Genomic DNA, 23,962 nt, shown 5'->3' with positions numbered 1-23,962 from the left:
CATCTGGCTTTGTGCTAATGGTGTGGATACTGCTTAGGACTCTGTCTCTCCTTCTCTCTGCCACTCTCCAGCTTGTGCTCTCTCTCTCTCTCAAAATAAATAAACTTTAAAAATTAAAAAAAATCCCATGTATCTTTCAAGACTCGGATGAGAGGCTATTTTCTCCATAAAGCTTTCTTCTCAGCTGGCTGTGAGCCTCCCCTATCATCTCTTTGAGAGATTTTTAGTCACATCCTACCTGGCATTAGAAATCTTGTAGACATGTCTTTTTCCTATTACTAGATTATAAGCTCCTTGAAGGCAAAGTCAATATTTTCTATATACTTATAAATCCACATTATAGACTTGGGTGTACAGATGTAAGTGGAGAAGTTGGAATTTATACTTGGGGGTTCTGACTGCAAAGCCCCTGCTTCTGTATCCTATGGAATGGATAAAATAACTTCAATTTCAAATGCTGATAGTATTTTGTACTTTGTGTTACCTGTAAAGATGAATCGTAAACTCTGAAGTTCTGTCATTCTCAGGAGATTATGGGATGACTCTGGCTTTCTTGGATGGCCAGGTGGGAAATTCAGCAGGAACTCAGTTGCAGATCTATGTCAGAGATTTCACCATGGAGCCCAAGTCTGGATTTGGGGGACATCCAGGCCTGAGACTGACCATCCCTTGTTCCTGGGATCTTCAGCTGGGTGGGATTCTGAGGCTGTGTGGGGATCTGTACTGGTTCCCAGTCACCCTTCTTATACCTCAACATCCACTCTTCCAATCTTTTCACCATCCAGTGTGACTCCTATATATCTTGCATTGAACTAGGTCCTGAAAATACAAAGATTAACCAGACACCATCTTTATCCTCTAGGGGGAGGCAGATATGTGAACAGATAATGAAAGCCTATGGAGATATATGTTGTGGTAGAGGAAAACCTAGGTGTGGTGGCCCAGAGCAGAGGGCCCAGGGGATCTGAGAGATCACACTTTCTGCCTCTTGCTCTTTCTGGACCGTGGAGTACATTGACTCATTGTGAGATCTTAGACATATCACATTTATTCTCTGACCTTGATTTTCATTCTCTGTACAGCAAGGTATCTGGGGTCAATGATCCCCCCAGATCTTATCCCACAATATTTAACTCTGTAAGTAAGTATTGATGCCTCTGTACTCATGCTGCTGGGCACAATGCCAGTCATCATAATACCCTCAATGTTTCTCAAGAGGGGCCTCCTCAGAGCTCCAGGTCTCATCAGGCAGAGAAGCTCTGGTATTAGGTTGTTGACTCAGGGACTTACAGAGAGGTTTCAGGTCATCTATTGGTGTCTGTCAGTGCTGGAATGACCATGTCTGCTCTGAGCATTGCCTGCCTTCCTCCTATTTCACTGGGGAGGCTGCTCCCTGTAAACATTATGTCAGGAGCCGGGGATGCAGTGTTAAGCAAAAATAGATGCAGTTTCTATCCTCATGGAGTTTACAGTCTAGTTGGGGAGTGAGCCTTAATAAAATGGTCAACAAATGAATGTATAATTACAGCCTAAGATAAGTGCTCAAAAACAAGAGGCATGGTTCTAGGAGAGCAGGTATAGTAAGGACTGAAAAATATCAATAGATTTAGCAGCATAAGGTCATTACTGAGGGCTGTTTTGTCAGAGTCATAGGTCCAAAAGCCACACAGCAGTGGGCTAAATTTAAATTGGAGGTAAAGAAGTGGAGATGGTCAATGTAGGTAACTCTCAATCAGTGAGCACTGAATGAGCTGGAAGGAACTTCAGAGTTCTTTCATGGAAGGCACTTTAAGAAAGGTCACAAAGTGAGGCTCCTGAGTTGCTCAGTCCATTGAGCATCTGACTCTTGATTTCAGCTCAGGTCGTCATCTCAGGTTTGTGAGATCAAGCCCTGCATTGGACTCTGTGCTGACAGCATGGAGCCTGCTTGGGATTCTCTCTCTCCCCTCTCTCTCTGCTCCTCCCTCACTCATACTCTTTCTGTCTCTCTTTATCTCAAAATAAAAATAAATAAACATTTTTTAACAAGAGAAAGGTTACAAATAGATTCACAGACATCATCTTTGTAATCCTTAGAACAGTCTTGTGACACGGGACGGTCAAATTCACATTTGACAGATGAGAAAAATGGAGACCCAGCAAGGTTTTGTGTCTTGAGCAGAGTATTCACAGCACAGCCAGGACTGGAACTTAATTCCCCCAGAATCCCTGCCTTCCTTATGCTCTGCAAAAACTGTTTGTTTAGAGGTTATCTGAATGAATGTGTATTGTTTTCACCATACTCAGGGTTTCTTTATTACTTCTTCCTTCTCTCCTCAGTACTGAAGGATTCAGGACCATGGCCAGCACCGAAGCAGCCTACAAATTCTGAAATAAGCTTAGAGTCTTAGCCAAAGAGATCAGCACTGCCTTTGTAAGTTGGTTTTCTCAACAACATAAACCAAACATCTATTAAGTATCAGGTGCTGTGAGAGATGCCAGAGACTCAGAACTGGAAAACTGACCTTAGGGAACCTACCATCTAGGATGGAGAAAACGTGGACACAGATAATCACAACAGAGTGTGAGATATGCACAAAGGTTGTGGGATCAAAGAAGGGTTCCTGGAGGAGGCCCAGCCTGAGCTGAATCTTGGAGAGACCAGAAGGCAGTGAGGAGTTACTGGGTAGTTTTAAGCAGGGGCTTGAAAACATCACATGTGTGTTTTAGAAAGGTCCCTCTGGTGCATTGTGAGAATAAAGGAGGGGGTGAGAGAGAGGCAGGGGCTGACTCAGGAGACTGAGCAAGAGGAAGGAGTCCCCCCAAGCTCATTCTAAAAGGCACAGCCAGGTTTTCATCTCACTTGCAACAGTAGATGGAAATATCCTGGGTTTTACATGTTTCCTTTTGGCACTGAAAGATTTACCACCTTGCCAGCTGAAGCTGACACTGTGAGAGAACTGTGTTGCTGGTGGAAAGGAGGGAATTGAAATTTGGGGATAGAGAGAGGAAGGAGAATTTGATTTGCTGAACAGTCACTATGCATCAGCACCATGCTAGGTGCTTTTCACATATTCTCATTTAATTCTCCCAACGACTTGTGAAGTAATGAGGTCCCAGTTTCCATAAAAAGAAACTTTATAGAAGAGGATCAGAGATGCCAATTAACTGTGGCCTATGGCCACACACAAAATAAAAGGGAGATCCAGAATTTGAATTCAGATCTGCATGTCCCTAAACTCCTCACATTCCCTCTTCATGCACATGCTGTTTTGGTGGGGACCCAGCTGACAGAGGAGTAGAATAACGGCTTCTGGGCACCCACTACTGCAGCCTCCTGTTCACACACAAAGGAATAATTATATTAAGTATTGTTTTCTCAGTTCCTAAATCCAGAAGACTTGGAAGGCCGCAAGTAGACATAGGATCTGTGCCTCAGCCCCTCCTGGGCTGGGTGCATTTTGCTTGTTCCTTACCATCCCATAGTACCCCATCTTGCAGAAAAGAGTGCTTCTTTGTCTAGGAATGAGAAATTGAGGGGTTTCATATTGGTGCCAATTACCTGCTCTGACACCCCTCAGGTGCCCTTGGCCCCCAAGTTTTGGAGGCTGTATCATTCTCTCTGGGCACTTTGCTGTGGCTGTGGTGATGTCTGCCGCAGAGCCTGAGGAAGCTTTATGGAGATGGTCACACTCCAGTGCCCAGCCTACTTGTTGGAACTTTCCAGAAATATTGCACTGCAGACATTTTCCACGCCGTTATGCTAATGGAATCAGGAAAAATCAATTGTCCTTAAGGAACAGGGGAATGAGACGTGCTGTAAATGCCACAGAATGAGTGATTGGTTGATTGCTTGCCGGCGATCGGAGCGCGTCTCATCCCTACATTATTCTGATGAATTTTTATGGCATGCCTCCTCTCTTGCTTGCTCCCTCCCCCCACCTCACCCCCCTAGCTGGGGAAGAAGGTTTATGGCTTGCAGCTTCTCAGTTGATTGAATGCAGCTGGCATTGTTGCAGCAGAGGACAAATAGGTACATTTGCTTTACAGGCTGGGAAAAGTGGGTTTGGAGAAATTGCACTGCCACGTCCCTCTGCAACAAAGGCGCCCTTAAAAATGCAGATATTTTTTATGAAATGACTTTACTCTCCTTCTTGGCTGTCCGTAATCTTCCTATCGGAGGAAAGGGCAAAAAAAAAAAAAAAAAAAGGTTGGGGGAAAGAAATATATGGCTTGCAATTCTGCGGAAATCCGATTTTTCATTCTCATCACAAAGGAAGCTAACGAAGGCATTTCATTAGTATTCATTTTAGGCCGATGTGATTTTCTCCTCTTTGCTAACACAAAAATAAATAAATAAACAGTCGAGCCATGTCTGGGAAACTGCCGACAAGGCGGCCTGGAGCAGAGGTCAGCATTTTCTGGAATGAGTGTGTACCGCATTCAGCAAGGTGGCCAAAAAAATGGATCCAGCTCAAATAAGGACCATCTGGGGCAGAGAAGAGACAAGGTTTAGGTGGAGACAGGTCCCTTGGGTTTCAAAGCTGGTGTCCAGCTTGGCTGTGACAGTTTATGGACTGGGGAAAGCAAACAGGCTGTTACTATTGTTTTCCATGAGGAGTTTGTGCGATTCTGGCTGCTGGTCCTGAGGCAGGGGATGTTTCACATCTGGTCAGGGCACTAAGGAGCTCCTTCTATTGTTTATTCTTCCCTGTTTCTTTCTCAAGGACAGCTAAACCCTGTTGAGGGCTGAAATCATATTGTGAAAATCTGGGAGATTTTGGCTGGGAAGTAGAGATTTTGGGACACAGCTGTTGTCTTCATCCATCCAAAGGGGCATTGTGGGCAGAGGAGCAGGCTTATTACATTGGGCACCAGAGGGCTAAACTAGGATCTGTGGGTGGAAGTGACAGTAGGCAGAGGAATCTACCAGATATGAGATCAAATTTCAGATCAAGCATTTTCTGGTGTGTCCATAGGCAAGTTACTAATGCCTCTGAGCCTCAGCATCTACATTTGTATAATTAGGTAAGTTAGAATAAAATCCAATCTTTTTATTATTTTCTAACTAGGATCAGGTATAGTAACGTGCAGTGCTGGGAAGCAGGTATTGGTGACTGCTTTGTAGAGAAGTTCCCCTTCTGAGGTTCAGAGAGGTGGTAAGTTGCACAACCTCTGGGAAGCAGGCTCGTGGTCTCTGAAGTCAAAACTTCTTACCTGCCCCCCAGCCCCAGGCCCTCTTGTTCAGTGGCTTCTTGGGCTACTGTGAGCAGGAGGTGAGACACAGAAGCAGATAGCTCTTTGTTCTTAGATAAAAATTACCCAGTTTGCCTCAAATACCAAGTCATTTTATACATTTCTGTCTCTCTCCTGGACTGTGCATTCCCAGAGGGCATTGTTCCTTTGTACCCTCTGTGCTCAGTTCCAATGGCTTAGCAATTCCTGACTTGTCTTAATGTGCCATATCCTTGGATGGTTACTAGCCCTGACCTGTGCTCTTGTGCCTTTGCAAAACCTTCTTCCCTGCCTTTCCCATTTGGCCAAGTCTTACTGATCCTTCAACTCAGATGCCACCACTTCTGGAAAACCTTCCTGGAGACCCACACAGGTCTTTATTCTCTCTGTGCTCTTGTGGGGCCATAGTGTACTTTTTGTAGAACTGTAACTGTAATAGTAACAAAAAAGCAGTAAGAATCAGGGAGTCAGGTTGACTTGGGTTCAGATCTTACCACTGATGTACAATCATGAATGAGTCTCATTTTCCTCCACGAGCCTCACTTTCCTCATTGGGCAGTGAGGATGGTGATATTACCTACCTCCAAAGACTGTTTGGAGGAGTCAGGGAGTACTATTTGCAAATTACTTTGCTCAGTGCCTAGGCACATAGGTGACAGTAAACAATTCAGAATGAATGAATGAATGAATGAATGAATGAATGAATGAAGTTTCTGGTTGGTTAGAAATCTTGATAAAGAAGACTGAAGACACATTTTCAAATCTTCAGTTTCCTCACTCCTGTCCATATTCCCAGAATAATAACTAACCGCACAATGTGCCAGGTAGTTAGTGGCAGGCCCAGAGGTAGCACTAGGGTCTCTGAGGCTCTAGTTTAGGCATTTTTCATGTCTCCCCTCCCAATCAGGACTTTAGCTCATCAAGGGCTCAGTCCCATCTTCTTCACCTGTCTCCCTACTGTGGGTAGCCCATGAGGTGTTGACTGGAGGGTGATAGGGCTCAGTTGGGGAGATCTGAAGTTCTCAGTTCAACCCTGCTTGCCTGTGATCCCATGGCTGTCAGCTTTCTCATCCATCATGGGGCAACAATATTTCTTTCCAGGCCTACTGCACTGGGCTATTACTGAAGAGGGAGAGGAAGAGGAAGAAGAGCAGGGTGCTTCATCAGTTCTTGTGCTTCTAGGAATTAAACTGATGGCTGTTGTTGCTGTTGTGGTTGTTGTCATTGTCTCTCAAAAGAGTCCCCACAGTCAGGGTCTTGGAGCCAGTCTCTTAGAGGAGATGGCTCTGCCCTTGAAAGCCACTCTCTCAGCCTGGCGTTTCCTGTGGGTAATTTGAAACTGGGGCTCAGAGAACTGAACTCCAGTTAATGGTTTTCAATAAAGAATTAAGTGCTGCTCGTCAGGCTGGCGCTGGGGCTGGTTTCCCGGAAGGGGGAGAGGGCTGAGGGAGGGGGCAGTTGCACGCGTTTAGGGATGCGTTTGCATTTTCCGGTCAGTTAGGCAGCCTGATGAAAAAGGGATAAGATCTGGCCACAGCAGCCAGAGGGTGGAGTGGAGGGGGGAGTAAGAGAGACCCAGACTTGCACTATGCAGGCTTCAGGGAGGGAGTAATGGTCACTGCCATGGAGCTAGATGAGTTGTTACCACAGAAAGTACTTTTGTCAGACACCTGGCTACTGGCCCCTGCCCTCTGGGCAGCCCCTATAGCAAGGAATGCTGAAGCCTTTTCTGCTATGGCTGCCTCCCACATCATACATCACTTTATTACAACCATGGCTTTCACTGTGCTTTCTGCACAAAATAACTCCTTAAAGCTTCATCTACAACCCAAAGGGGTTGCTATTATTTTCATCACTCTTGCTTTGCAGACGAGGACACTGAAGTACAGAGAGGTTAATTAACTTGCCCAAGGTCACACAGCTTCGGAGTGGCAGATATGGGCTTCAGAGCTGTGTAGTCTGGTGCCAAAAGTTGTGCTATATAATCACTATGCTGTATAACCTGCTATTCTTTACGAGGGTCTCCAAATCATTTTATCTACAGCTCATGAGGTTAGTAGGGGAGGGTCATTAGCTCCACCTCACAGATAAGGAGGGACTGAGGGTGAGGGAGGTGCTGTGTTAGGGAAAGGGGGCTTGAAAGAGAGTTAAAGAAGGCATCCAGATATGGGGAATGAAGTAGAAAGATCCCATGAGAAAGTTATCTGCAGCAGATATCAAAAGCCTTAAAAATGTTCAAACCCTCTGACTTGGTATTTCTGTTTCTGGGAATCTGCCCTAAGGAAATAATACTGCTACAAAAAGGCAATTCTAATAAAAGAAAAGATTGATTATAATATCAAATGATTGGAAGCAATTTAAGTACCCAACTATGGGAAATGGTTAAATAAAATCTGGTGTTTACACCTGATTTGACAGTCTGAAGCCATCAAAAATAGTGGTTCTGAAGGTGACATAGTAGTCTGGAAAAATACTTATGTTACAGTGTTAAATAAGGAAAAAAGTAAGACAAAATTTCACGAATAATAAAACCTCAAGTATGTACCAAGTATATCGGAGCTATGTGAAAGAACAGCTGCTATGTTAGGATGATAAAATTGTAAGCACTTTTTCTCTGTTTTTCCAACTTTCTATAATGCTATTTAATCTTATATTGTTTTTTTAAATGTTTATTTTTGAGAGAGAGAGCATGCACACGAGTGGGGGAGGGGGACAGAGGATCCAAAGCGGGCTCTGTGCCATAAGCAGAGGGCCTGATGCGGGGCTCAAACCCATGAACTGTGAGATCATGACCTGAGCCAAAGTTGGACTCTTAACAGACTGAGCCACCCAGATGCCCTAATGCTTTAATTATGGGTAAGTTGGTGGACTTGGTCCAGGATACTATTTGATGGCCTAAGAAAGGTTAGGCCTTTCCATGCCTCAGTTTCCTAATCAGTAAAATGTCAATAAGACTCCCTTCTTTTCAGGACTGCTATATTTAATGAGATAGTAGGTATAATGTACCTTGCACAGTGCCTATGCATCATAGGACTAAGTGATGTCAATTACTCCCCTGAGGTTTCTTCCATTTCTCACAGGTTATCTTCTGACTTATTGAGGTTTGCCACAGTGAGGGTGGGACAGCCACATCCAAACCTGTATTCCAGAGATGGAGTCTCCTTAGGTCAGGTGTAGACCCGTCAACCCTCCATTGCCTGATACAAGCCAAAAGAATGAAGGCTAGAGAGGGTCAACCGGACCCCAAGCCCCAAGGCAAACTCTGAAATTTACTCCCCGTGCTTCTACCACCACCACACCCCCCACCCCCACCCCCAGCCTCCCTAAGCAACACATACCACCAAGCTAGTTTCCTGGATAGCATCTCCCCAGGACTTTTGGCATAGAGACTTGTGTGGCTCTGATGCTGCCTGCTGGGGGTCCACAGGTCACCAATTCCTTCATCCATTTGTTTGCTTATTACTCATTCATCTACTCACTCCCTGAATCATGTAGAGGGAGTCAGCTACAGTAGATCCTCACTGAGTGTTGACTTCATGTTTACTGGGGGTGGGGGTGGGGGTGTGCGTACTAGGGATTTTCACTTACCCTAGCTTATCGAATATTCACATGTGCGCTGCAGAAGAGGTTTGCTTAGCAGAACTTGGCAATTAAAAAAGCAAAATACAAATGAATGTTTCTTCCTATAGACAGTCAGTCCGTCTGGCCCCTGGCCCTGTCAATTCTGCCTCAGTACTGCCTTTTGGATCCAATCCTTCCACTCTAGCCCTCTGCTTCAGCCACTTGGTCTCTGCCAGAGTCACCTTTATAAAACTGAAACCTGACTAGGTGAGCATCCCAGCTTTTTGGCTTGGCAAGTCTAGTTTCCCATGGTCTGACCAGGCAGCTCATCACACAGCCACCGTCTGCTTCTCCCTGTTCCTCAATGTGCCTTCATGACTTTATGCTTTATGTACCATTCCTGGTTCCTACAATTCCTTTTCCTGCATGGCAAATGCCTACCTATACTCTAAAGCCTAGCTCAAATCCCCTCACCCCTTTGGCTCCCATATAAGATTTGCTGTTCCTCCTCTGTACCCATCTTCCATCTCACTACACTGTGATAAATTCCCAGTCTGTTCCCCTCTGGCTCCCTTTCCCCCAGGACTGTACATCTCTCTCAAGGGCAAGAACCATGTCTTTTTATTTCTGTGCCCCTGGGGCTTAGCTCAGAGCCTGGCACAGACAGGAGGCCCAGTGAGTGTTTGTTGACTGAATTATGGATGACAGTGTGATCTCAGGGCCTCCACTAGGGAGGAACAACAGGGCCTCTTGACCTCTTGGGAATGGGAAGTGTTCGCAGCTGAATTCTCCTGGCAGACGCTTTTCAGCATCACCAGCTGCTCACTCCCCAGAGGCCCTGTCTCTGCTCAGCTCCCTGATGGGTATAAGAACATTTGGCCATAAACCTACCTAGCTATGGGATTGCAGCCACCACTTCATAGGGAGCTGACTCTGACAAAGCCTTGACCTGTGCAGCTGGACATGCAGGGAGTCTCATGGTCTGACCCTGCTGCATCTCAGTCCCATGCCATGCCTCTCTGCACCCTCATGCTCTAGGCTACAGCCAGACTGAAAAGTTTTCTGAAGACATCCTGTGACTTCTCTTTTTAAAAACAATTTCTTCTGCCTGGAATATTCTCTACCTGCTCAGCCCTCCATCTTTGCCAGTGGATTCCTACTGGCTCTTCCGGTTAGGTCAGGTGTCACCTCTCCTCTGGGCCAAGAGCCTGTCCTGTATACCTCCCAGGCTCTGTGTCACCCCCATCGTTGCACTGTTCATACAACATTGCCATTACCTGTTTATTTTCTCAATAAGCCTGTGGGGTCCCTGAGGACAGGGAGTTGGTCTAATTCACTTTGGAGTCCCTATCACCTGGATCATGCTAGATGCTCACAAGTATGTGTTGGCTGGCTAGCTGGTATGATGGTTAGGGGGTATGTGGTGCTAGGACCCTTCCCTGTTGCTCAGTCTAACTGCAATGTGCATATTGTGTAAGGGTGAGGGTTACAGTCTATAAGAGGGCACACCCAACCCTCAGGCCTGCAGGGTAAGTAAAACACACTGTCAGTGAAAGGCGGCTGAGAGCATTCCCAGTACAGCCCTGGTTTGGAGAGAGACCTGGGCTTTAGGACCAGCCCTGCTTCACACTGACTCTGAGCTTTCTCCTCATCTGTCCAAAGGTGCTTCCTGATCTCTAAAATGGGAACCACAACCCTTGCTCAGCTACTTTACAGAGTGATTGTGAGGACTTGTGTGACAGAGTCTCTGAAATTATTGCTTAAACTGTTAAGTGCTGAGCCTGTATTTTCGCTCTGGCGGGGGTGGGGGGGGGGGTGGGGGGGCGGTGGAGGGAAGTGGTGCTCAGCACTGTGATGTGGCAATGCCCACTAGAGGGAGCAGCTGAGCAGCAGGACAGGCCCTCGTCAGAGCACCGTGGCTGGTCCAGAAAGAGGGAACACGGAGTCTAAGACATCGCTGTGAGGTCCCAGGCTCCCCTTTCCTCACGTTTCCCTTCAAATTCAAGTGACATCTGGGCTATCGTTGACGTGCTAGAAAAGTAAGAAAGAAAAAAGCCCAGCAACCTCCTACATTATTCCTGGAAGTGGCTATGAGATGGGTGAAAGTATAGGACACTGGGGTTCTTTCCCTTGAGCACTGTTTGCTCTGTTTAGCTCAGAAGCCTGGATTCCAGGGCTCTGAGGACATTATCTGTCCATTATAGGGGAAATCTACTCGGCTATGGAATGCCACCTTAGTGGGACAGGGCTGAGGTCTGCATGGACCTTCCTTCATGGATGCCTGAAACCTGCAGGCTTGGCCTCACAGTTGATTAGCTTCCTCTCTGCTGGGGCGAGTGGGACCAGACAACGAGGCCAGCTGGAGGAGAGCTCTGTAACCCAATTTGCTGTGTAGAGAAGCCAGTCTGTCTGGCAAGAGCTAATTGGAAAGCTGCTTCCTCTAAGCCTGGACCCAGGAGGGCGCTGGGGGAGGGGGGCTCAGCTTGGCCCACATCACTTAGTGCTTTGTGGGAGCCGCTCCCAGCAGGAGGGCACTTAGCCCTGGTAATTGGCCAGGCAGGCTCATCATTAATTCATGTCAAATTGTATTTCTTCTTTTGAGGGAGGGAGAGAGAGAGAGAGAGAGAGAGAGAGAGAGAGAGAGAGAGAGAAGAGAGAAGAGAAGAGGTGGGGGTAGATAGGAATAAATGAGTTTCTGAAGGGAGGAGTCTGTTTTAGGGTTGGGTTGAAGCAGCTTTGATTTGGGAAGAAGGAGGGTGGTGATTCATTTGCTAACTTGCTGTTGACCTGAGCAAGTTACTTTCCCAGAGGAGGTCTCAGTTTCCTAATCTGTGGTAGGAGACAATAACTGTGATCTATTTCAGAGATGGCTTTGAGGATTGAATCCAGCTATGAGAGATGAGTGCTCTTCATATGGTCATTTCAACAGGCCCAGGGAGGCAGGGAGCCATTTACATTTCATGTAATTATTGATGCAGAGTGGGGTAGGTTTACACCTATCATCTTTTGGATGGACAGCATTTTTTCATGGCTCCATTTCATCTCTTTTGTTGGCTTATTAACTCTTTGGTATGTATTGTAGTGGCTGCTTTAGGGTTTATAGTATATATCTTCAACATTGCATTACCTTCAAGTGAGATTGTAGCACTTTAGATAGAGTATGGGACTCTTAAAATAGTATATAGTTCCATTTCTTCTCTCCTGACATTTAGGCTGACTTTGTCATACATTTTACTTATAAATACTGCAATACATTGTTATTATTTTTGTTTAAACAATGATTTTTTAATTCTTATTGTAGTAAAATTTGGTTCTTATTGTAGTAAAATAACTAAAATTAGCCATCTTAACCATTATAAGTGTATAGTTCAGTGGCATTAAACACATTCATAATGCTGTGCAACCATCACCATCCTTCTCCATAACTCATTTCATCTTATAAAGCTAAAACTCTATACCCCCTAAAGTCAATTATTTTTTTAAAGGGATTTAAACAATAATTTAGAAATCTTGTATATTTACCCATGTAGTGGCCATTTCTCATATTTTTCATTCCATTTTGGAGATTTCTATTTCTATCTGGTTTCATTTTCTTTCCGACTAAAGTATTTCCTACAACATTTCTTATAGTGCTGTTTTGTTGGTGATGAATTCTTTCAGATTCTGTGTGTCTGAAAAAAATTTTCTTTTACTTTCTCCTTTGAAAGATATTTTCACTACGTATTCTTATAGGTTGACAGCTTGCTTTCTATACTTTAAAGATGATACTTCAGTGTCTTTTGGTTTGCATTGTTTCTGATGAGAAATCTGTTTTCAGTTCATCTTTGTTCCTCTGTATATGATGTTTCCTTTGCCTATGATTGCTTTTAATATTTTCTTTTATTACTAGTTTTGAAAAATTTGATTATGATGTGTCTTGATATAGTTTTCTTCATTTTTCTTGTGTTTGGGGTTCATTGGGCTTCGTAGATCTGTGAGTTTACAGTCTTCATCAAATTTGGAAAAAGTTTCAGGCATTATTTTTTCAAATAATTTTTCTGTCTTCTCCCCTCCTTTATGGGCTCTAATTGTACATATTTAAGGTTGAACGAAGTTGCCCCACAGGTTATTGATGATCTTCTCATTTTAAAATTGCCTGTTATTTTTTCTGTGTTTCACCTTAAATAGCTTCTATTTCTAGTTCTTCAACTTCACTAACAGATTTTTCTGTAGGGTTTAACCTGCCTTCAACCCAATGTATTTTTTTATCTCAGACCTCACAGTTTTCACCTTTAGAAGTTTAAAATTTGAGCCTTTTGTTTGTATCTTCCATGACTTTATTTAAACTTTTTAAACATAAGGAATATAATTGTGTGTCTGTTTTATGTCTTTGTTTCCTAATTCTAATATCTGTGTCAGTTCTGATTGATGTTTCTCCTCAGTGTGGGTCATATTCTCTTGCTTCTTTGCATGCCTGGTGATCTTTGACTGGGTTCTAGACACTGAATTTTACCTTGTTGGGGGCTGGATATTTTTTGCGTTTTGTAAAATATTCTTGAGCTTTGTTCTGGGATGCAGTTAAGATACTTGTAAACAGTTGATCCTTTTGGGTTTTGATTTGAAGGTTTTTAAGGCAGGACCAGAGCATATTCTAGTCTAGAGCTAATTAATACCCATTATTGAGGTAAGACCCTTCTGAATGTTCTACCCATGCTCTGTGAATTATAATAGTTTTTTTCTTCAAGTTTCTTGGGGAGAACAGGTACTATTTTTGATGCTGTGTGAATGGTGGGAACTAATGGATCTTTCCTGTGCCTCCTCACACATATGCACTCAATACTTGAGGTGAAACCTCTATAGATCTCTGTATTTCTCTCTGTGCAGTGCTCTCTCTCTCTCGAGTGCTCTGTCTTATGAACTCTCACTGTCTTGCTATCCTTGGACTGTCAGCTCTGACTTCCCAAATCAGGGAGTCCATCAGATTGTCCTTGGGTTCTCCCTCCCTGTTCTGAAGCCTAGAATCTCTCTCAGTGAAGTAAGCTGGGGAAGTTGTAAGGTCTGCCTTGCTTGTGTCTTGTTCTCAGGGGGTCTTTGTCTTTTGTTGCTTGTCATGAACTGTCTTGAAAACCATTGTTTCATATCTTTGTCTGGATGTTGTTGTTGTTGTTGTTGTTGTTGTTGTTTCAGGCAATAAGATAAACCCTATCCCTATTATTCCATCTTGCCTACAAGTGGAAGTTCCCAGGGAGGCAGTAAATAGGGACATTTTTAAGAAAATGTGTGTCTAGCTCCAGGCCTTGGGGTATGGAATTTGCAGGGTTGGTAGACAGAGTGGAGGACAGTGATGAAGAGGTCAGGATTCCTGGAATCTATCCCTGGCTCTTTTAACTCTCATAATCTTTAAAACAAAATCCAAAATTACTATCATAATGTTCCAGATCCTTCCTAATGTAGGCACCTCCAGAAGGCTCCTTAAAGAAGACAAAGGAGCCCAGGAAAGAAGAAGGTTAATAAGGGAACATTTAAAATTGTGTAGAATTCCATTTAATTTGGGGGAACAGGGACTGATTTATTAAGGATTTCACCAAATGGGATCGAGTTTTGGTACAAGTATTTTGTGTATATTATTTGATTTAATGGCTTAATTGATTTGGACCCACTCACTAAACTCTGATCCCATACACAAACCTGAACCCTGTTATCAGACTGAGATGTCTCTGTGCAGATACTGAGCTCTAACTGATTTCAGGTTAAACTCTGATGCCAGGATGCACTGAGTCACATAAATAAGAGTAGAGCTCATTCAATACTTCCTATTTCCACCATAGTAAACTCCTTTAAAGATTTTGTGACTAACAACTTTCTCTTGGTCTCAGTTCTCCTTTTTAAAAGCTGAGAGTCTTGGGGCATCTGGGTGGCTCATGACCTACTTCTGCTCAGGTCATGGTCTTGTGGTTCATGGTTTGGGCCCTGCATTGGACTCTGTGCTGATAGCTTGGAGCCTGGAACCTGCCTCCGATTCTGTGTCTCCCTCTCTCTTTGCCCTACCTCTACCCCCCTGCTTGCACTCTGTCTCTCTCTTTCTCAAAAATAAATACACATTTAAAAAATAAATAGAAGTTGAGCGTCTCAATGGCATCAACTGAAGACTATATGTTCTTCTGAGATTTACTTGTGTAGGTGAACAATGGCTCCTCATTCTACCAATCCCTTGTAAAAAGCTCTGATCTCTATCCAGGTTGGTTCTGACATTTCAGTTCTCTCAGTGCCCACTGTGAGTTTGGACCTGGAAGGGGACAAGAAACACCAAGGGGAAGACATTTTGCCCAAGCCCTTATATATGAAATGCAATCATAATGCTTTTTTAATATTTTTTGTTGTTTGTCTATACCTTAGTAATTATTTAATCATTCAGCAGTTATTGATTGCCCAACTACTATGTGCCAGGCACTTTTCTAGTTACCAAGAATAAATCAGTGGACAGACAATAATCCTTGCCCTTGTGGGCCTTGTGGTGGAAGACAGACAATAAATAATAAGTATAATATGTAAGTAAGCCATAGAGTATGTTAGTATGTAATAAGAGGTATTGCCTCTGAAAGTCATCACCACAGTACCTGATACATAGAAGGTATCCAAGAACTCTTTCTAAAAAGCTAATGTGGCATCTTCACCTTGGAAAGCCAATGGGAGCCAAGTATTGAAGAATGATGAGAAACTCACTAGGTATGTGAGAGAGGAGTATCTGGCATAGGGAAAAACAAAATTCGAAGTTGGAGATGGGGGACACACTTGGGGAAATAGTGCCTATGGGGAGAATGTGTCAGGCTTTTAGGGCTGGCAGATGTAAGTCATGTCAGTACCATGGAGAGCTACAAGGGAGGCCAACTTCTGGAAAGACCTCTTGAAGCATAAGAGAGCCCTGGCATATGACCAGCTGATTTTGCCTGGCCAATTCAACCCCCAAACAGAGTAACTGTTAAATTCAGGCCAGGCTGCTGTCTGAATCTGAGTGTCAGTCTCAGAATTGGAAGCTAGTGCACCCCTGCCTTACATCTCTTGCTATCGTAGTTGTTGGCAGAATCTGGTGGCAATATCTCTAGAACTGTTATCCAAAGATCTGGGTTTGAATCATAGTTATACCAGAAGCCATCTGCACAGGTTTGGACAGGTTAGTTTTTCATATGTAAAGTGAAGATAATGAACTTATAGCGATGTTGTGACAACTAAATAGGATGGAGTTAGCAAAGCATCTTGTGCAGTGCCTGCAACATAAAAAGCTAGATTGCAACACTTTGTTGAAGGGTAAGTGAAATCTCTAGCAATGTTAGGGCTTCTCTGGAGGTGAGGCATAGTATCTCACAGGCAGATAAAGGGAATATGTCATTTTAGACAGAAAAAACAGCAAGAGCAAAGGTAGAGAGGCATGAGAGTGGATGGCTGGCCCAGGAAATGGAGAGTAGTTTAATAAGATTGAAGCTATACAGCTGCCACTTTTATTCTGAGGTCTCCTAAACCACTATTTTCAGCACAGAGCACTCTGTTGAACCTCCAGACTTTATTTCCAGCTAGCCTATTGTGCATCTCAGTTGAAAGATCTACATGCACCTCTGACCCACCTTTCCAAAACAGAATTTACCACTTTCCTCCAATGTGCTCTTTTCAGATGACATGTTAGAAGGAAGAAGTGTGTCTTATGAATGGTCTTAAACTGGGTAGAAGTTTTTGGAAAGGATGTGGTGACCTTATTCTCCTTTCCAAGTGAGAGCAGAAAATGAGAATGGCTTAACCTAAAGCATGAGATAATTGGATTAGAGAAGGAAGAACTTCACTATCATAGAAACTCAGGAGAGTTTCCTGTAAGAAACTCAGGAGAGGTGATCAAGAAAAGCCATGCAATTCTCTTTGCTGAAAGAGATATTATCATCTAGCTGGAATATTCTCCTTCTTCATCACTACTTAGTCACTATTATAATAATTGAATTATTAATATCCTTTTAACAGCAGTTTACATTTGTATAGAGCTTTACAGCTTATAAAAGGTCTAATTTGATCTTAATCGCCACCCTGTGAGGTTATCAAGACAAGGATTATTAACTCATTCCCCCTTGCCCTCATTTTATACATGGAGAAACCGAAACTGCAAACCACAAAACTGACACAATTGGCAAGAAATCAAGTAGTGCAGTCAGGAGAAAAGCTATGTCTCCTAGTTTCCACTGAGGACCCCCCCCCCCCCGCCACTCCCATTTTATTTTCCAACACAGCACTCTGGATGTCAACTGAAAACAGCAAGAACAACAGTTGAATATATGACTAAAGATCCACTGAGTCCCTCTTCCTGGTGCTGATTTCAAGGAGTGGGAGAATGAAGGAGACCCTTGCTCAAGGAATTCAGGAGTTTCAGTTCAAAGTCCTAGAGCCAAGTTATTAGGCAGGAGGGGGTCTGATGCCACATTAGTTTAACCAAGAGAATTGGCAGTAATCTATTTCTCACATGGTCTAGGACTTGACTGTTTACAAAGCATTTTTACACTCCCAATCTCATTTGACATGCTGCCCCCGCCCTGTGAGGGATGTGTCATTGTTATCTCCCATTTTCCAGACATGAATGAGGAACCTCAGAGGGGTGAATGGATGGGCCTGAGGCCCTTGGTCAGCAACTGAGATGGGATCTGAATTGCCATCTCTGGCCTCTTGGTTCAAACTCTTTCTCTCCCTCTTTCTGCCGCATCCCAGCTGCCTCTGGCCAGACCTGAAAAACAAATCCTGTAATTGAGTTGGAATGTGGGTGCTGGGGCCCAGGAGACAATGTTTCCTGCTTTTCAATCTGTTCTTAATTTATTAAAGTGATGAAATAAGGAAGAGGCCCAGAAGGGGTGGATGTTTTCCATCAGTGAGTCACGGGAACCTGCAGAGGCAGAAGGTCAGGAGGAAGGCGTTGTTGCTCGGGCAGCTCCCCTCCCCCTGGCAAAGCCCACTCAGTACTGGGGTGGGGGTCTACTCAGAGGTGGCCCTGGGAGTGAAATAAACTGAAAAAGAGCAGGATCCACAGAGGACTCTTTCCATTCCCATAATGTGACCACCTGAGTACCTTCCCTTTCAACTGACACACACTGAGAGTCCTAGGAGAGACATCCAGGGAAGACAGGAGAAGGCCTGGCCCAGCCTGAGGGGGACCAGAAAAGGCTTCCTAGAGGAGGTGACATGGAAGCTAAGAATTGACAGGTGAAGAGATGTTATCTGGGAAAAGGGGAGGTGAGGAGGAGAAGGCATTTTCTGGGCAGAGAAAGCAGTGGGTGAAAGGCCTGGAGAGGAGGGAGAGAATGGGTGGAGCCAGCAGATTTGAGAAATGATGAGGGGAAGAGCAGGGGCTGGCAGTGCTCATATCCCACAGGGTCTTTGGGTCAGGCAGAGCAGTCAGATTTCCTTTTGCAGAAGTCTGGTTGTTAGCTCACTTTCTCTGGCTATGCATAGAGAATGGACTACAAGGATTGCTGGGAGCAGCAGCCTGAGGCAGGGAGAGTTGGTGGGGCCTGAGGCAGGGCAGTGGGATGGGGATAGAGGTGGCAGAGAGGGTAGAGGGATGGAACATAATCCTTTCTATTAGACAATAGGGCTCCTTTATGGATGATTATTGGATGGTGGGTGGGGGGAGGGAGAGGAAAAAGCTGGCTTGGCCCAGGCCTTGGTGGCTTGGCCCTGGTGGCCACTATTGACACTTGTCTGTGCACAGTGGATTTGAGGGCCTTATTCTCTAATCACCATTCCTACTCAGGCTGCTTGCCATCCCATCCACTAGGCAAAAACTTTTCTGTGTCAGCCTTGGGGCTGGGCACTGGGTATGTAGTGACCACTCAGAAGCAGTCCTTTCCCTCCAAGTGAGAAGACAGGCATATAAATAGTGGTGACCATACGGTGTAATGCAGCTGGATTAGAGGGGTTGCAGGACTCCAGAGAGGGCACCAGAAGGAAGTTGGCAATCAGGGGAGGCTTCCTGGAAAAGGAGACTGCAGAACCAGTTCTTGAAGCCTAGGTAGGAGTTAGCTGGCTGATTGAAGGAGAACAGACTATTATGAGGATGGAAAGGGGGTTGTGAAAGAGCATGATATGTGCAGGGAGGTCTGTGGGTGGAACTAGGGGAGAAGGAGACAGGTAGGGCTGGGCTTTTGTGGCCTGGCTCTTTATGCACTCTGCTCTTTCAACTGAAGACACTTTTCTTTTTGGTCCACTTTACACCACACTTTGAGGTCCATTTTAAATTCAAACTCTTGAAGTCTTCCTTGATCCTGCGGTCGGTCTCAAGTAATTTATTGAGCATGACTGATTTCTCTTTACATATTTATTTCATTTATTCATTACAACATCCCTGTGAAGTTAATAGTTCAGTTCAGTTCAACAACTATCTAGTCCTTACTATGTGCCATACTCTAAAAATACAGAGAGAAATCAGACATTGTTCCTGCCTTCAGATAGCTCACATTCTAGTGGGAAGACACACCTATTAACAGATACTTAAAAAAATGATATTGGGGACTATGTCTTTGCTTTGCAGATGAGGAACTAGACTTATATTTATTTATTAACTGACTTTACCCAGGTTCCTAAAAGGAACCCTGTTCTGGGTGGCATCGAAGTCAGTGTTTTGTCTCCTGCTCCAGTCAGCTCCCATGACACTTACCACTTATCTGTCTTGAGGATATATAAAAAAAAGAAATGCTGGTAGATTTGACTTACTCCCATACCTTGTTTTTAGTTTATTGAAAGTAGAATCCAGTGTTGTGAAGGGGTCTTACAGAGAGAAATCTTGTGAAAAGATGGGAACTAGCATTTAGGAAGTACCTCCCGAGTGTCAGCCTAGTGTTCTGGTGCCAGACCCACTTTCTACACATGTGCCCCTTTCTCTGGGATCCTAAAACCCTCCCATCCACATCTACATTGGCTCTTCTTATCATGGTGAATGACTCTTGGTCACTACGCATTCATTTTTCTATCTCTGTCTTCCTTACTCAATCAGTTTAGAAAATTAGGTATAGCATGTGGGCTATTATCAGAGTTTGGTAATCCTGAATTGGATTGATTTGAATTTTCCTTATTGATTTCCACATGCTTTCATAGAATTTGCATGTGTCTCAGTGAGTATTTGTGCATGTTGAGCCTGGGTTTTTGTAATGGCTAACCCATAGCTTCCATTATGTGTGTGTAGCTCCCAAGTGGGGCCTTACATTGACTCTGTGTGTTTCCTACAAGGGTGTCCACAGCCCCTTCTAAACCCTATGTATGCCTTCTCACCTCATCAGCATCGTATTCTGACCCAAATGTCCCTTTCTTCTAGAAATACATTTCAGGGTAACTCATGTCTCCTAGTCTTGTTTGAAATAGTTCAGCACTCTGGGGTTTGGAGACTGGCCTCTTGGTGCATATCAAGAACCTGTATTTGCCAGCTGAGCTCCCCAGCTATGTGACTGCTGAAAATGTGAGAGGGCCTGTTGGTTCTGAAGGGAGATGGGCAGTAAATGATAAACTACACTCAGCCCCCTGTACTGCCTGCAGCTCTGAAAATGCTCCAACTGGTTTGTAGCTTCTCTAAGAGGCTGAACATTTGGGGAGAGGGGTAAAAAGGTAGGAATTTGGAAATTGTTGTCTTCAGACAGTTTGTGTTTCTGGGTAGATGAGAGAGACATCCCCCCTCCCCAGCTGATCATGGTGTTTTAATGACTCAAAATCATGAATATTAAACCGAGGGAAAGTTGACAGTATTTAAATGAGCATCATTAAGAGACACATAAATTAACAGGGTTTTTAGTTCTTGTGGAACTGCCGTTTCAATGTTAATTAAACAACCGGAGTGCTCGGGCGCTTTTGCAGCAAACTGTCCCCAAAGTGTGCTGCAGAATATCATTATGGGTGGCTGCCTCACTGTTTAATTATTTCCAAGTTGATTTTTTTTGTTGTTCATTGCTGCAGTAGTTTTATGCTTGTCTTGCATTTGGAAAAGGTGATGGAGCTGAACCTCCCAGGAAGCTGCGGTGTGATCTGCTGGCCCATAGCGAAGACCTGAGCTGAGCAGTGCTTGTCCTTAATGCTGGACTCTGTGAGGGAAGCCCCAACTGGGCCTTTGGGTTTCCTAATGGACTGGTCCATGGCTAAGTCTAGAAGGCACCTGGATACTTAGGTATAGATAATCTCACTCTTAGAAAGTTGAGGGCCTGAGTTTGGAGGGAGCCCTGAGTTGGGGAAGCAAAGGCAGGAGTGATGGTGAGGGAGGGGGTAACAGTGGCCTCTATGGATATGTTTGAGGCGGTGTAGAGTGAAGGACCAGCAGCCCTGAGATCTGCTTTGGACTCCAGGGGTCTGAACTAAATGACCTTGAGGCAATCCTTTCCCTTCTCTGGCATCAGTTTCTTCAACTGTGAAATGAAAAGGTTTCTCAAAGAGGGTGATATCGCCCACAAGAGGGTGAAAAGTGGTTCTTCGGGGGTGGAAAAAAGCTTACTTTTTAAAAAATGTATAAAACACAGAAATAAACAGTATAAAAGCAAATACATAATATAACTGGTATTAAAATTTATGGGGGTGGTAATTAAGAGAAAAAAATGTTTAGAAAGATTTTGTAGGTGGGAAATAATGGAAAAAACATCAACAAATCCTTCATCTGTAAAGAAAAGAAAGTCCATTGTAAGGTGGCCAGATGGCCACATACCCTAGGATACAGAAATGGTCATCTAGAAGAGGGCCTAGCACATAGGAGACAATATTTATTGAACAGATAGATGGATGAAGTGGGCCTCCTTATAGCATTCCATGAAATGCTATGAAGTTTCATGAACATATTTATTTATTCATTATATATCTCTCAGGGTAGAGTTTTTTTTTTTTTTAACAGTGTAAGACAATTTTCTTAATACATTATTAAATGGAAAAGTAACGGGGTGCCTGGGTGGCTCAGTCGGTTAAGTGTCTGACTTTGGCTCAGGTCATGATCTCGCAGTTTGTGAGTTCGAGCCCCGCGTCAGACTGTGCAGACAGCTTGGAGCCTGGAGCCTGCTTCTGATTCTGTGTCTTCCTCTCTCTCTGCTCCTCCCCCACTCACACTCTGCCTCTCTCTCTCTCAAAGATAAAGATTAAAAAAAAAATTAAATAGAAAAGTAACTATATGGTCGACTAATCTTCAAAAAACAGGAAAGAATATGCAACAGAAAAAAGACAGTCTCTTCAACAAATGGTGTTGGGGAAACTGGACAGCAACATTCAGAAGAATCAGACTGGACCACTTTCTTATACCATACACAAAAATAAATTCAAAATGGATGAAAGACCTAAATGTGAGACACAAAACCATCAAAATCCTACAGGAGAAAACAGGCAGCAACCTCTTTGACATCAGCTGTAGCAGCTTCTTACTAGACACATTTCCGGAGACAAGGGAAGCAAAAGCAAACATGAACTATTGGGGCTTCATCAAGATAAAAAGCTTCTGCACAGCAAAGGAAACAACAAAACTAAAAGGCAACCAACAGAATGGGAGAAAATATTTGCAAATGACATATCTAATAGGGTATGTATCCAAAATCTATGGATTAGATTTTGGGTTAGTATCCAAAATCTATGAAGAACTTCTTGAACTCCAAAAAAACAAATAATCCAGTGAAGAAATGGGCAGAAGACCTGAGCAGATATTTTGCTAAAGAAGACATCCAGATGGCTAATAGACACATGAAAAACTGCTCAACATCACTCATCATCTGGGAAATACAAATGAAAACCACGATGAGCTACCACCTCACACCTGTCAGAATGGCTAAAATTAACAACACAGGAAACAACAGATGTTGACAAGGATGAGGAGAAAGAGGAACCCTCTTGCACTATTGGTGGGAATGCAAACTGATGCAGTCACTCTGGAAAACTGTATGGAGTTTCCTCAAAAAGTTAAAAATAGGACTATCCTATGATCCAACAATTGCACTACTAGGTGTTTACCCAAAGGATACAAAAATACTGATTCAATGGGGCACCTGCACCCTGATGTTTATAGCAGCGCTATCAACAATAGCCGAATTATGGAAAGAGCCCACATGTCCCTCGACTGATAAATGGATAAAGAAGATGTGTTTTCTGTATACATAGGAATATTATTCAGCCATAAAAATGATGAAATCTTGCCATTTGCAATGACACGAATGGAGCTAGAATGTATTATGCTAAGTGAAACAAGTCAGTCAGGGAAAGACAAATACCATATGATTTCATTCATATGTGGAATTTAAGAAACAAAACAGATGAACATGGGGGAAGGGGGAAAAAAGGAGAGAGGGAGGCAAATTATAAGAAAGTATTAACTATAGAGAATAAACTGAGCATTGTTGGAGAGGAGGTGGGTGGGGATGGGCTAAATGGGTTATGAGTATTAAGGAGGGCACTTGTGATAAGCACTGGGTGGTATATGTAAGTGATGGATTACTAAATTCTACTCCTGAAACCAATATTATGCTATATCTTAACTAAAAAATTTTTAAGTGAAAACTTGAAACATTGTTAAGTGAAAAACAAAAGGAAAAGAGATACGAAACTATCATCTGTAGTTAGTGTAGGTATGTAGGTATGTATATATACACTTGAATGAAATCCAGTAAAATGCTTCTGAGGGATCCAGTTATCAGTCAGAGTGTGCATTAAAACACCTCTGAGAGGGGCCCAACAGGCGATCTGGTAATAGGGAGCTCAGTGGACATCAACTCTAGGCTGACTGAAGTAGGGCCTCTAATCTCCCTCTAATGGTTTCCACCTGGGGAGGTAACACAATGCTAAGGGAGGATAGCACCAGCCTCTTCCAGGATGGGCCAAGACCTGGGTCTGGAGATGAACGGGGGTTTCCCCCCATTTTGGTCTTAGCCTTTTGGCTGGGCCCAGGTTTGCTCATTGGAGACCCAAGTTAAGAGGGCCACCAGGCAGGGGTACAACTTCCTTCTTTCAAAAACCCATTTGGACAGGTGAATGTTAATTTGTGGATCATGGAAGGCTTTAAAAGTCAAGACTCCAAGAACAAAAATCATAAAGAAAAAGATTAATAAAGCTATAAAACTTTTAGACATAATATTATGTAACTATTATAATTACTTGCTTAAGGTATTTTCCATGATGGGCTGTGAACTCCATGGGATCAAGTGCTGTGTATACCTTTTCCACTGTTTTTTTGACTAGTCTC

At 43.6% G+C, this 23,962-nt stretch overlaps 1 long non-coding RNA gene across 1 annotated transcript in view; it reads left to right on the top strand.

The window, feature by feature from the left end:
* LOC147578004 (uncharacterized) overlaps positions 1 to 23,962 on the top strand; it is a 136,891-nt gene that overhangs the window by 55,787 nt on the left and 57,142 nt on the right. Inside the window, exon 3 of the long non-coding RNA XR_015254694.1 lies at positions 2,320 to 2,413. This is a non-coding gene — a long non-coding RNA (uncharacterized LOC147578004). The remainder of the gene's footprint in view (positions 1 to 2,319; positions 2,414 to 23,962) is intronic.

Source organism: Puma concolor, chromosome C1, assembly GCF_028749965.1.
Source record: "Puma concolor isolate L17-30 chromosome C1, mPumCon1.1.hap2, whole genome shotgun sequence".
In the NCBI taxonomy this organism is placed as follows: domain Eukaryota; kingdom Metazoa; phylum Chordata; class Mammalia; order Carnivora; family Felidae; genus Puma; species Puma concolor.
The sequence above is the reverse complement of the archived record's forward strand: the minus strand, read 5'-3'. Positions and strand labels throughout refer to the sequence as shown.